Source organism: Rutidosis leptorrhynchoides, chromosome 11, assembly GCF_046630445.1.
Source record: "Rutidosis leptorrhynchoides isolate AG116_Rl617_1_P2 chromosome 11, CSIRO_AGI_Rlap_v1, whole genome shotgun sequence".
NCBI lineage: Eukaryota > Viridiplantae > Streptophyta > Magnoliopsida > Asterales > Asteraceae > Rutidosis > Rutidosis leptorrhynchoides.
The window spans coordinates 22,545,001-22,558,456 of NC_092343.1; the positions used below are offsets into that span (position 1 = coordinate 22,545,001).

Sequence of the window (13,456 nt, forward strand, 5' to 3'; positions counted from 1 at the left end):
ACACAAGATGGAGTTGTGTTTGGAGAAATAAAAGCACAGATCAAGCCGGAAGCACTGAGTGTATTTCAGACGATTGCCTACCAGTGCCTAAATGAGAAAAGAGAAGATCGACCAACAGCTGAAGAAGTTGTGAAACAACTTAAGAAGGCATTGGAATTACAAGTAAGTTACCATAATATAAGAGTTCTGATTTTCTTGTTAACTACTCTGCCTCCAACTGTATAAGACAATTTATAATTTTATAATATCAAATAATTACATTAGTTTCAATCATCTATCAATTTATCATAGATACATTCAACCTCTTTGATGTGGGTAAGAAGTATGTAATCAACTGATATTTTCAATTTACATGTAGATGTCAATTGAATGTCAAATGTCTTTGATGTCGCTAAGTGGTGATGGAGCTTCTTCTTCCGCAACAAATACTTCGCATGAAGTGCAAGGTTGAAGCTCAAATGATGTATTCATGATTAAAAGTACTTTCAAGCTTTTAAATAATATCGTTGATTGCACTGTGTTTTGTCGAAATGTAAACTCAAATCACGCGTGAACTATTATTACTCTGTGTGAACTATTGTTTATTAGTTGTCACAATAAAAATTAAGTTAATGTATGTAAATCTTAAATTTTATATATGTAAAGTAGTTAATATAAAACCAATAATAACATATAATTTAAAGAAATAGTTTGGTGTACTTGCCTGTAGAATATCAGTTGAACGTAATCCACCAATCCACATTATACACCGTTGAATAGGACACATCAAAGTACCATATATAATACTAAAAGCATTAATTTTGGAAGGTAATTTTTGCATATTAAATAAGCTATAGAAATGTGATAAATATGTTTTCAATAGTCGGTAGAATGTCGACTTCAATAAATTCTCCAATCAATCTTCTTCTTAAAGATACATTAGAATGATATCCTTCAAGGGTGTGGAAAACCATCCAAACGAAGGTCTGAGATAACCATTCAAACTCAAAACCTTAAACACTAAACAATAAACTATAAACACTAAACCCTAAACCCTATACCTTCAACCCTAAAACATGCATTCAAAAATCTAAATCTTTAACCCTAAACACTAAACCCTAAATCCTAAATCATAAACCCTTAACCAATCCTAAACCCTAAACCCCAAACCAATCATAAACACTAAACCCTAAACCCTAAATCTTCATCCCTAAACCCTAAACGCTAAACACTAAACGTTAAACTCCTAACCAACCCTAAACCATAAACTAACCCTAAACCCTAAACCATCCCTAAACACTACACCCTAAATCAACCCTAAACCTTATACTCTATATCCAGGGTTTAGGGTTTAGCAATCAGGGTTTAGAAATTAGTGTTTAGAAATTGGGGTTTAGAAATTATGTTTATGGTTTTAGTTTCCCTAAACCTAAACCCCAAACCCTAAATCAACCCTAAACCCTAAAACAACCATAAATCCTAAAACCTAAACCCTAACCCTATATCGCAGGTTTTATGAAATGATGATAATTTAAGTCAATTTTCAACATAACACAAATAAACAATATACATTCCAAAAGTTCAAATGAGCAAAAAGGCAAAAATGAGCAAAAGTGCCAAAATGAGCGGGTCGGGCAATTTAAATAACTGGTCAATATGGTTAGCTGTTGTACCGTTGATCCGACAAGACTATCCTGAACGATCTTTGCCCATATATATTTGTTAAAAGTTAACCCAACTACTTCCCTACTTCAACCAAAAATGTTTTTTTTTTTTTTTTCTTCTTTTATGATTCTACCTGTTTGATTAGTAAGAGATAAAATGTAAAATTATGGTCAGCCTATCATTAAGTAAATGGGTTGACGCGACTCTATCCTTCATCCTTGGATTTCAAAATTTGTATTTTCTATTAAATTTTCATGAACTTACCAGAGAGTGCAATCATGTCAACTTGGTTTAAACCATTCGCACCAAACATGGCATTGAGCTAGTCCAAGTTTAAGTTCGGTTTGAGCAGCTTTCCACCCACAGATGCTGCCGTGGAACTCAGCCCGTCTAATCGCCCCAACCCCACTTGATACGATGGACCTCCCGCCTGCAAACAACATACCATCCATCATCATACTGATGTAATATTCATTTTCATTCTACTTATTAAACTATATATACAAATATACAAACACAACTATAGACCATCAAAATTGTAATCATTCTAAGCGCAACAATGACTTCTCGGGAATATCAGCACACGAAACATTATTTTTGCAACTTGCAACGGCATCATCTGAAGCTTTCGCTTTGATGACTGTATAAAACCCATTCCAGCCAATGATAAGTTATCCAGATGGTCTTTTTCAGCTGTGTTAGATCCACTATATGCTATCAATACTGAAGCATCACACCCCTATTTTTAACCCAAAAAGACCACAATATAAATAATGAACTTCAAATGTATTCTAACAAAAACAAGCGCAAACGAACCTGAACGGAAACAATCATGGAAAAACAATCGAGAAAAGGAAAAAATTCTTCAACATATATAAGATGACCAAATGCACCTAAAGTGTATAGAAATGTATGTACCACATTAAATCTAGACAGACATGATATCGAAGACCACTAAGAGAACTCATATTTCCAGTACAACTAAAAGTATTTCAAATCATTAAGCAACCCATGTACCTAAATCAAAGATTAACCAACCTCTAAGCAAGAAAAAGACTCTCTGCATCCCATAAGTAAATTACACATAAATAGAAGTGACAACAACAACAACAACAAAACCCAATACCACATAAATAGAAGTGAGATACAACTAAAGATATAATATGAACATCGGGGGCATATACGTATATTCAAACATTGTTGCATTAACCAACAATATACACATTATGAAATCAGTGTTTTTGCAGATTCGATGTAATTTCATAAAGGAAATAACAAAAAAAAAAAAAAAAAAAAAAAAAAAAAAAAAAAAAAAAAAAACTGAACATGAAGTATGAACTTACAGAGTTGTACATCGAATTGTGTATTTGACATTAGACCGAGGATCAAGATCAACACAAACATTCTCAACCGAACCTATACAAAATCCAAAAATTAAAATCAATACATATACAATGAACATAAGGAAATAAACAACAATGTAGTAACAAAAGAAACTTACCAGTTGTTGAAAGATACAGAAGATTTGAAGGAAGATTTTTCTGTTGGGTGTGTTCGGGTTGAACTTCTTGACCTGCCCATGCCCGGTTCTTTTTTAGATGGGCTCTGACCGTTTCTCTTATTGTTAAGACTCACTCGAGGAAGCAGGTGTAGGCTTATTAAATCCATGAAGTGGGTCTAAATCATCCAAATGTATTGCTATTTATAGATGATACTCCAACATTTGTGCTTTGATATTTGCTGACCTTGTGATACGGCTCTTATGGATCAATAAAAACATTCTGGGATGATGTGGTGGGCTTTGATGTCGACTCTAGAACAACAAATGGATCGTCCATTGGATTAGAAGTTTTCTTTGTCTTGTTACTTGATACTGGTGCTGACTCTGAATTTAATCTGTGAGAAAATTATGATATTGAGAAAAAGTAATTGATTTTACTTCCACCAGTATAAGGTCATATATCTTCATCATCTATAAGTACGATTGAAGCTATTCTCCATTCAATAAAAAGGATGTACAAAGAGTCGTGAGAACGTGAAAATAAAAACAATAACTTGCACATCTATATATGTGCTTAAAATAAGCGCAACATTAAGACAAATCAATATTCAATATCAACATATTATATATGTAGAACCTAAAGTAAACAATTAACATAAGTTATATACCTCGCAAGCCCTTCTTATCATCATCATTAGTCTCCGCCGTATGATCCGTCGGCTCCTTAACAGAACGTACAGTCATCGACGGTAATGATTCCTTTACACTGGCGACTGCCAGAGGTAGGGACGGATTTCTCTTTACGCTTCCGCTCATCAGAATCGATCTTTTCCTTCAATGAACCAAACCAAACCATTAATATCCTTAATCACAGAATCTTTTTTTGAATATATCGGTTATGTGAAGTCATAAATCATTTATATGATTGAAACATAACACAGCGAATTTATTGAATCATTTAAATGATTACGACAAACATTATCTGTATGAGTGTATGACCCATTACCCAAGTACCATACTCACCCATATTGATACCACTAATATATGTAATATCAAACCATAAAGCAAATTTAAATTTGAAAATCCATAATAAAATAGATGAATAGATGCAATCGACCTAAAAGAAAATTAACATCAAACCAAAAATCAAATTTAAATTTGAAAATCCATAACAAAATTGATGCAATCGACCTAAAAGAAAATTACTCCGTATATATATTATATTTCGGTTACTGTCATAAACCTAAAGGAAACTTAATCTGTTGGATTCATGAACTTATAAAAATGTGTGTTGAGACTTACCCAGATATAGTTTGGTATGAAGATGATGGGTTTTATTTGTTTATTGCTGAGATATCATCAAAAGAAGTGTTCAATCTTGTGTAACGAATGAACAATTGAATTGTTGTTGTTGGGCGATTTTATAGATGAATCGATACACGCTTTTGTTTTGTTGATGGATGATTTAAATCCAATTGAGTCCAATAATAACAGGCGTTGATGGATGATTTAAATCCAACTGTGAGTCCAATAATAAAAGGCGTTGAGAACCTGCGGCATAGCCCAACGATTCTACCCATGTACTTTGTGTCATGGGATAGGGAGAGGTAATAGGTTACATCTTTAGGGATTAGGTTACATCTTTAGGGATGACATGATTTTCTTTAAACCAACTGAACACCAATAGTGGTGGTATATATTGACCCTATAGGGAGGTTTTACCGGATTCGTTCACGGACTTCTACCCGGACCACTGCCCGAACAGATGTGTTCCCTGGTACCGTCGATCGCGTTCGAATTTCCGCCCGAACGTGTGTTACGTACAAATGATGAGGGTCGTTGAAATAAATGATCTACTGATGCCAAAAAAATCGTTCAAAAAAAATAATAAAAGGCGTTGATGGATGAAGAAGATGATAACGAATCGGATATGATTTTGGATGAAGAACATGAACGTGAGAGGAAGATTGGGACTCCCTTCACTCCTCAAGAAGAATTTATTTGTGGTTAATCAAAATAGATGTAGGTAATTAACGAATTGAACATGGACGAACGAAGAAGGCGAACGTGAGAGAAATAATAAGGCATGAAAGATAGGAATAAAATCCGTGAAGATTTGAGAAATTCAAAGGGATTAGGTTATCAAACAATGAAATCAATCCGTAATTTTTATTTTTATTTTATTATTCGATTCAAGTTACAAGTTAAAGTTAAGGGTATTTTATGGATGGAGTGTATGTAAAATTGATTTATTTTTTTATTTTTATCTTTTCTTTTTTTGGCAAAAAAACAATAACATTAATACGGATCCGAAGATCATAACAGTACAAACGATTACAAAGGTCATCCAAACAACCGACACGTACAAGCGGAAAAAACAAAAGAAACCTAATTAAACAGTCCACCAACTGGGTGGAAAAACACGTTTACAAGGAATGTAAACTAACAAAATGACAGTCAACTAACCGAAAGTACAAACAGATAAATAAACAAACAGTCAATATAAATCAGAGAACGCCGATTATATACCGAACAACAAGATTAAAACATTAAGACCGTCAAATCCAAATCATCAAAGCCTTCGAAAGTAGCTCCTCCTTCAAAAAAATAGTTAATAAAAGCCTGAGCCAAGCCAGATCTCCAACTGGGAGATCGTCGCCTGGTACGTCCTAAGCATCACAACCAGAAAAGAGCAGCCAAACAGTACTAACCACACCTAGATCGTCAAAACCGGAACCCAAACCCCACAAACCACCACCCAAACCACCCGCAGATCCAGTCGTTATGTAACGACCCTGGATTTTCCAACGTTTATTTATTAATAATTGTTATTATTAATACGTGTGATAAAACGAATGTATGTTATTACATTTACATGTTGCCATGATTGCCCGAACTTGACTTTAATTGCCCGAAACGTCTTTGTGACACCCGGAACTTTCACGAATAATATTTTTAGATATTATTTGCATTCATGATTAAGTTTATTAATCATTTTAATTAACTAAAGTTGTTAGTTAGTTACTTGGGCTTTTAATTGGATTAACTTGTTAATTACATACATACTTGGGCTTTTATTTGAACTTGGGCCTTTACTAGTGTTATTGGACTTTAGAAGCCCACCCTACATTATTAATGGACTTAGTTAGCCCACTAAGAACTTGTAAGTATCATTTAGTGAAAGGAACTAGTTAGTTTGTACATTTGGAATCTAGTTTGCTCTTAATCCCCATGTAACCACCTCTTTTAACCACCTTTTAACATCTTTACATACTAGTAACCATTAAACAACTCTCTTCCCTTTTTTTTTTGCTGCAGAACCGTAGCCCTATAGTGCATGGGGAGGGATTTTTTTTTGTTTCATTTTCTCATCACTTCATTTGCTTGTTTCTCTCATTTTCAAAACACAAAACTTACTAGCTTTCTTTTTCTCTTTTTCTCTCTAAAATTGTAAGTAAACTTGAAGCTTTTTCTTCCTTTATTTTTCTTTGTAAAACCGAACCCAATCTCATCTCATCATCATCTTTGTTTGTTAATTGATTACTTGTTAGTTGTAGTTGTTTTGATTACTAGTTCCTTGTTGTTACATACTAATTACTAAGAAGCAAACTTTCTAGTTTGATTCTTCACTTTATCTTGTTCATAACAAGAACATACAAGGATTAAACTTTATAGTTTATGTTCTACATTTAAAGATTTAAAAGATCAAAGTTCATGTGTTGAAAGCATACTTGTGATTCATGAGGTAAACTTTAAAGTTTACTTTCCTTAAAGATCAAGCTTAGGCTTGAATCTTTAAAGTATGCAACCCATGAACTTATTTACTTGTTTACTTAGTTTATGTCTTCATTTTATGCACTTTAATTTTGTGATTTTGGTTGTTGTTGGTCAAGTACTACAAGTTAGTCTTGATCTCATTAATCTTGACCTAAAAGTTAACTTTGAAAGTTCAAGAACACACAAGTAAGATTTCTTTAATTATAACTTGTTACACTTATGTTAGATCTAGACTTTTGAGTCTTGGATCTTCAAGATCTAACTAAGAACTATGTTCTACTACTTAAGATCTTGATTTCATAAGTTTACTTCAAGTTTGTAATTTGTTTTTACTTTTAAAGTTCATGTAAGTGTTAGATCTAAGACCTTAATGTAACTTTGGTTCATCAAAACACTTGCAACACTTAAGTGAGTTGTGCTTCATGTCTTAGACTTGCACTTGGGTTATGATGGTCAAACCATGGTAAAGATGATGTAAACACATCAATGAGTTATACACTTGAAGCTATATGCATCAAGGATGAGAACCATGATGAACATCAAGCACCAAAACCCACCGGAACCCATTTATCTTTCTGTTTCTGTTTACAGCCCACTGTTCTGCTGTTTCTGTAACAGACCATTAAACCTGGGCTGTTGTAACCTTGATTTTCAAATAGATCTTTTCGAGTAGATAACTTTTCATATAGGACTCGTCTTAATACGAGTTACGGTTTAGGATTTATGGCCCTCCGATCGTCACTATGTCCTTTAACGTTGTGCAGAAATTTCTGACCTACTCGCACTTAGACCGTCGCCACGGTCAAACGAAGACGAGTTTACTTCTGTAAATTTTACCACACTTAAAGGACTCATATATGGAGCCATGGCCACTGGTCTCACCTTATTTCAGTAAGGGTAGAGGCTGTGGTGACTGACTGAATCAGCCTTTGTTTTAAACTACTTTCATAAACGAAACTTACTTTACGCCTTTTGTTTGATGATGAGTGATGATGACCTTTAAGACCTTATTTACATACTTTTAAACCTATTCAGACGATTTACTGACTTAGTACTATTTGACTTAGGTTGAGGACTCGTTAGACCTTTCGGACCGATTACTTGCACACTTTTCCCGACTCGACTTTTACCGCTACTTTATCATTGTGAGTTATAGCATTCCCTTTTTACTTTAACTTATTTTGGGAACTGAGAATACATGCGGATTTTATGTTTTACATACTAGACACGAGTACTTAAACTTATATATGTGTGGGTTATACAACGGCATAAACATTCCCTTTAGCTCGGTAATGTTTAATCATTGGTTTTTGAACCGTGAACGCGAATCTTAGATATGGATCCATAGGGTTTGACATCCCTACTCGGGCTAGTCGCGCTAGCATTTAACGAGTGTTTAATACTTCGCAGACATACGCACTTGCCAAGTGTACTTTCAGGGGGTATAAACGTTAAGTTAGTTACCAAGTGCCCACGGTTAACATATACTTTATCATACTGTTTTGAAATGCTCTTTGTAGCACTGAAATCTCGTGGCCTACCTTACATACTGTTATACTTAAACTATAGCTTACCAACCTTTGTGTTGACATTTTTAAGCATGTTTTTCTCAGGTGCTTGAGGTTAGCTTCCGCTGTGTACTAGTCGTGCTGTAGACACCCGCTGCTTAGAGTTGTCATCGCATGAACTACTTTACCTTGCATTCAAACTTTAGTACTTTTGAACTATGACTTGTAACGACCATTGTGGTCACATACACTTATTATTTGCTTCTACTTAGTGAAGCATGCTTTTGGATTGTAAAACATTCGATGTTGGTTTAGACATCACTTTATTTATGAATGCAAACTCTTTTTGAACACGCATATAGTACTTAACCTTGTAATGATTCTGTTGTTGATGATTCATACACGATGGTTTTGTATGGGGAATCACATTTGGTATCAGAGCATTGGTTGTAGGGAATTAGGTTGCATTAGTGAGTCTAAGACCGACCCGAGTAGGATTCACTAATAGGACTAATCTACAACTTGCTAGTATACGTGTTTCTGCTGAACTTACTGCATGCTGCTGCTTGCTTTTACTGCTAAATGCCGTATGCTACTACATGATTTCACTACTGTATGATATCACTTGCTTTCGATTGCATGCTATTTCTGTACGATTCATTATTATTGCCATGCTACTTATTGTTATACATGATTTAAACTGTTGGCCTAATACGTGCTTGCTTTATGACTTACTGACATGGAAAATTTATTTTTCCTTGTTCAGATGTCGGATGTTCCACCTGCTATCGTTTTCGGCCGTTTAGAATCTTCAGTTACTCCACCTACCAACGTTGCCGATCCACCGATCCCGATACGCACGAGTGACCCCGGCGCTTCATCTTCCGGGACTAGCAGCCAGCCGCCTGCACTAGTGACTACTATTGACGGACACGTGGACCCTACGGAGATTCCAGCTCCGTCTGCTCCCGGACCCTCGGAGTCACAGCCCCGCATCGGTGGTGTTGTGATCCCCGCGGAGTTCGGGGAAGGGCCATTCCGTAACCATATGCGCATGCCGTGCCGACGCGCTCCAGATGGACGTTTAGTGCCGATTCCGCCAGGCCGATACAGACAGATGATGGCCGCTCATGGACGACCAGTTCAGCCACCCGTGTCACCACCACATGATTATGATGATCCTTCATCCGATGACTCCTCTACAGATGACTCCAGTGACTCCGACGCAGAGAACCTTGATGACGTACCTATACAGGCACCCTCCACCCCAACGAAGAAGTGGTACCGTCCTGATGGCACCGTCATTCCAGGGGTGAATGAAGGTCGTGCTTTCACTGACGCTTTTGGTAGGCGTCGGAGGGTTACTGCCCGTAAGCGGCTTGTGCCGTACCCTGCCGACCCACTCATACGTAAGGCACCTCGTTACGTGCTGACTATTTCTGGAGCCGGGACATCTGCACCCCGTTTTGTGCGGTCTGCTCCACCAACACCATCCGCTCCACCGGCCCCACCAGCACCGCCCGCCCCACCAGCTCCCACTGTCGAGGAATTGACAAGGGAGGTGGAGATCCTCCGAGCTCGGGTAGCTGAGCTTGAGGAGCAGATGACTCAGGTTATGGACATCCTTCACCCACCTCCACCGTAGGACTTTTGTATTTAGATTTCATGATGTAATCTAGTTGTAGCTTCTTGTATTATTTATGTATTGTACGAACTTATTCAGATGTATGAAACTTAATATTATTAATGAATGGAACTTTGCGTTATTTACTTCTTGCACGATGTTCTTTTTACATTACTGTACGATGATTATGTGGTATTTGTACCTAGATGCATTATTTAATAACATGTGATGTTTTGATTCCATGTTGGTTACTATATACTGTATTATTACTACTTGCATACTGGATTTTGACTTGAGTCAAAATTTTTGTTTAGAACATCATGGCTAACGGTCGATCCACACCTACTGCTGCTCAAATTGAAGAGATGATCCAAGAACATGTAGTCGCAACCCTAGCAGAAAGAAACTTCCAAGCTCCACCGCCACCACCACCGGTTATCCCACCCGTTCGAAATGGGTGTACTTACAAGGAATTCTAGAGCTGCAAACCACATAACTTCAGTGGAACCGAGGGACCGGTTGGTCTCACCAGATGGTTCGAGAAACTTGAATCAGTATTCCGAGTTAGCAACTGTTCGGAGGACAATAAGACCAAGTTTGCTTCGTGCACACTATCTGACAGCGCACTAACATGGTGGAACACGTTAGCTCAAGCGAAAGGTATTGATGAGGCATATGCTACGCCATGGGAGGAATTCAAAGCGGCAATGATTGATGAGTATTGTTCGAGAACCGAAATACAAAAGATGGAGATGGAATTCATGCAGTTAAAGGCCGTTGGGAACGACCTTGATGGTTACAACAGGATATTTTTGGAACTAGCCCTGATGTGTCCGACAATGGTCACCCCAGAATTCAAGCGAATGGAGAGATACTTCTGGGGACTCCCTAAGAGCATTAAGGGAAATGTTACCTCATCCAAGCCACCGAATGTTCCCGAAGCAATGCGCATGGCGCATACTCTCATGAACCAAATCATTATTGATGAGCCGGAGAAGGCTAAGTTCGAAGCTGGTAGTAGCGAAAAGCGAAAGTGGGATAATAACAACAACAACAACAACAACAACAACAACAACAACAACAACAACAACAACAACAACAACAACAACCACCACAACAACAGGGGGAGAACCTATGACCAGACCCCCGCCAAGAGGCACAACAACGGTGGAAACCCCAACAACAACACCAACTCAAACCCGAACTACAAGGGAACCTTACCACAATGCAAGAGGTGTTACAAACACCACACTGGGTATTGCAATGTTGTCTGTGAGAAATGCCAACGGGCTGGGCATATCGGAAAAGACTGCAAGGTCACCACTTTGAATGGGAAGCTGAACACCAATGGACCAAAGAAGTGCTACGAATGCGGGCAGACGGGCCATTTCAGAAATACGTGCCTAAACAAGCGAAAAGACGGCGGACCACCCCGTGGTAGAGCTTTCAACGTTAATGCAAGGGACTCCCGAGAAAACCCCGACTTGGTGACAGGTATATTCAAAATCAACAATCTTTTAGCTTCTGTCTTGTTTGATACTGGTGGGAATAGAAGTTATGTATGTAGACATTTTTGCGATAAGATCAATTGGTCATTAGTCCCGTTAAAAGAAAGTATGCTTGTCGAGGTCGCCAATGGAAAACTTGAAAAGGTTGACCATATTAGTCGTGGAGCTATTATCAACATAGCTGGTGCAGATTTCGAAATTGACTTGATACCTATCAAACTGGGAAGTATTGACGTGATCGTCGGTATGGATTGGTTGAGCAAGATAAGGGCCGATATTATCTGTGGAGATAAAGCACTTCGCATACCACAAGGAGATGGCGAGCCACTGGTTATCTATGGAGAGAGATGTACCTCGAAGTTGAACCTCATTAGTTGCGTGAAAGCGCAAAAGATTATGAAGAAGGGACGTTTTGCTGTCCTAGCACATGTGAAAGCGGTAGAAACTGAGGTGAAGAGCGTGAACGACGTTCGAATTGTGAACGAATTTTCCGATGTCTTCCCAGAGGAATTGCCTGGATTGCCGCCGCAGAGAGCAGTAGAGTTTCAGATTGATTTAGTGCCAGGAGCTGCACCTGTAGCTCGCGCACCTTATAGACTCGCACCTTCTGAGATGCAAGAATTACAGAGTCAACTACAAGAACTACTTGACCGTGTATTTATCCAACCAAGTTTCTCGCCTTGGGGCTCACCTGTGTTGTTTGTGAAGAAGAAGGATGGATCCTGAGCTCAACAAATTGACTATCAAGAATCGGTATCCTCTTCCCAGAATTGACGATCTTTTTGATCAACTACAAGGATCGAGTGTCTACTCAAAGATCGATTTGCGATCCGGTTATCACCAGTTGAGGGTGAAGGAAAGTGACGTGATGAAAACTGCGTTCAGGACCCGTTATGGTCATTATGAGTTTCTCGTGATGCCATTCGGTTTGACAAATGCACCTGCCGTGTTCATGGACCTTATGAATCGTGTCTGCAAGCCGTACTTGGATAAGTTTGTTATCATCTTCATAGATGACATCCTCATCTACTCTAAGAGCGAAGAAGAACATGAGCAACACCTCCGCCTAGTGCTTGAACTCTTAAGACAAGAGCAACTTTACGCCAAATTCTCCAAGTGTGAATTTTGGTTGAAGGAAGTTCAATTTCTAGGTCATGTTGTGAGCGAACAGGGTATCAAAGTAGATCCCACCAAGATTGAAGCTATCAGCAAGTGGGAGACCCCCACTACTCTGACGCATATTCGCCAATTCCTAGGTCTCGCCGGTTATTACCGAAGGTTTATCGAAGGTTTTTCTCTGATTGCGCGTCCTTTGACCGCGCTGACTCACAAAGGCAAGAAGTTCATTTGGGAACCCGCACACGAATCAGCATTTCAAACTTTGAAGAAGAAGTTAACCTCCGCACCTATCTTATCGCTTCCCGAAGGCAGTGACGACTTTGTTGCTTATTGTGATGCATCGAAGAGTGGTTTTGGTTGTGTACTGATGCAACGATCAAAGGTTATTGCCTATGCCTCCCGCCAATTGAAGATTCACGAGCGGAACTACACTACACATGATCTTGAACTTAGAGCCGTTGTCTTTGCACTCAAATTATGGAGACACTATTTGTATGGAACTAAGAGCACTATCTTCACCGATCACAAGAGTCTCCAGCACATTTTCGATCAGAAGCAACTGAATATGAGACAGCGTCGATGGATCGAGACGCTCAACGACTACGATTGTGAACTCCGTTATCACCCTGGCAAGGCCAATGTTGTAGCTGACGCTTTGAGCCGAAAGGAGAGGACGACACCTCTTCGTGTTAGGGCCCTGAACATCACCATCCATTCGAACCTCAATAGCCAGATCAGAGTAGCCCAAGATGAGGCTCTCAAGGAGGAGAATATA

At 38.3% G+C, this 13,456-nt stretch overlaps 2 protein-coding genes across 3 annotated transcripts in view; both read left to right on the forward strand.

Moving 5' to 3' along the window:
- Positions 1–263, forward strand: part of LOC139876610 (receptor-like protein kinase FERONIA) — a 4,689-nt gene extending 4,426 nt beyond the window's left edge. Inside the window, exon 3 of the mRNA XM_071863954.1 lies at positions 1–263. This exon is cut by the window's left edge and continues 731 nt beyond it. The gene's annotated coding sequence lies outside the window, so the exon portion shown is untranslated.
- Positions 1–13,456, forward strand: part of LOC139876609 (uncharacterized) — a 320,113-nt gene that overhangs the window by 5,711 nt on the left and 300,946 nt on the right. The gene's annotated exons all lie outside the window — the stretch shown is intronic.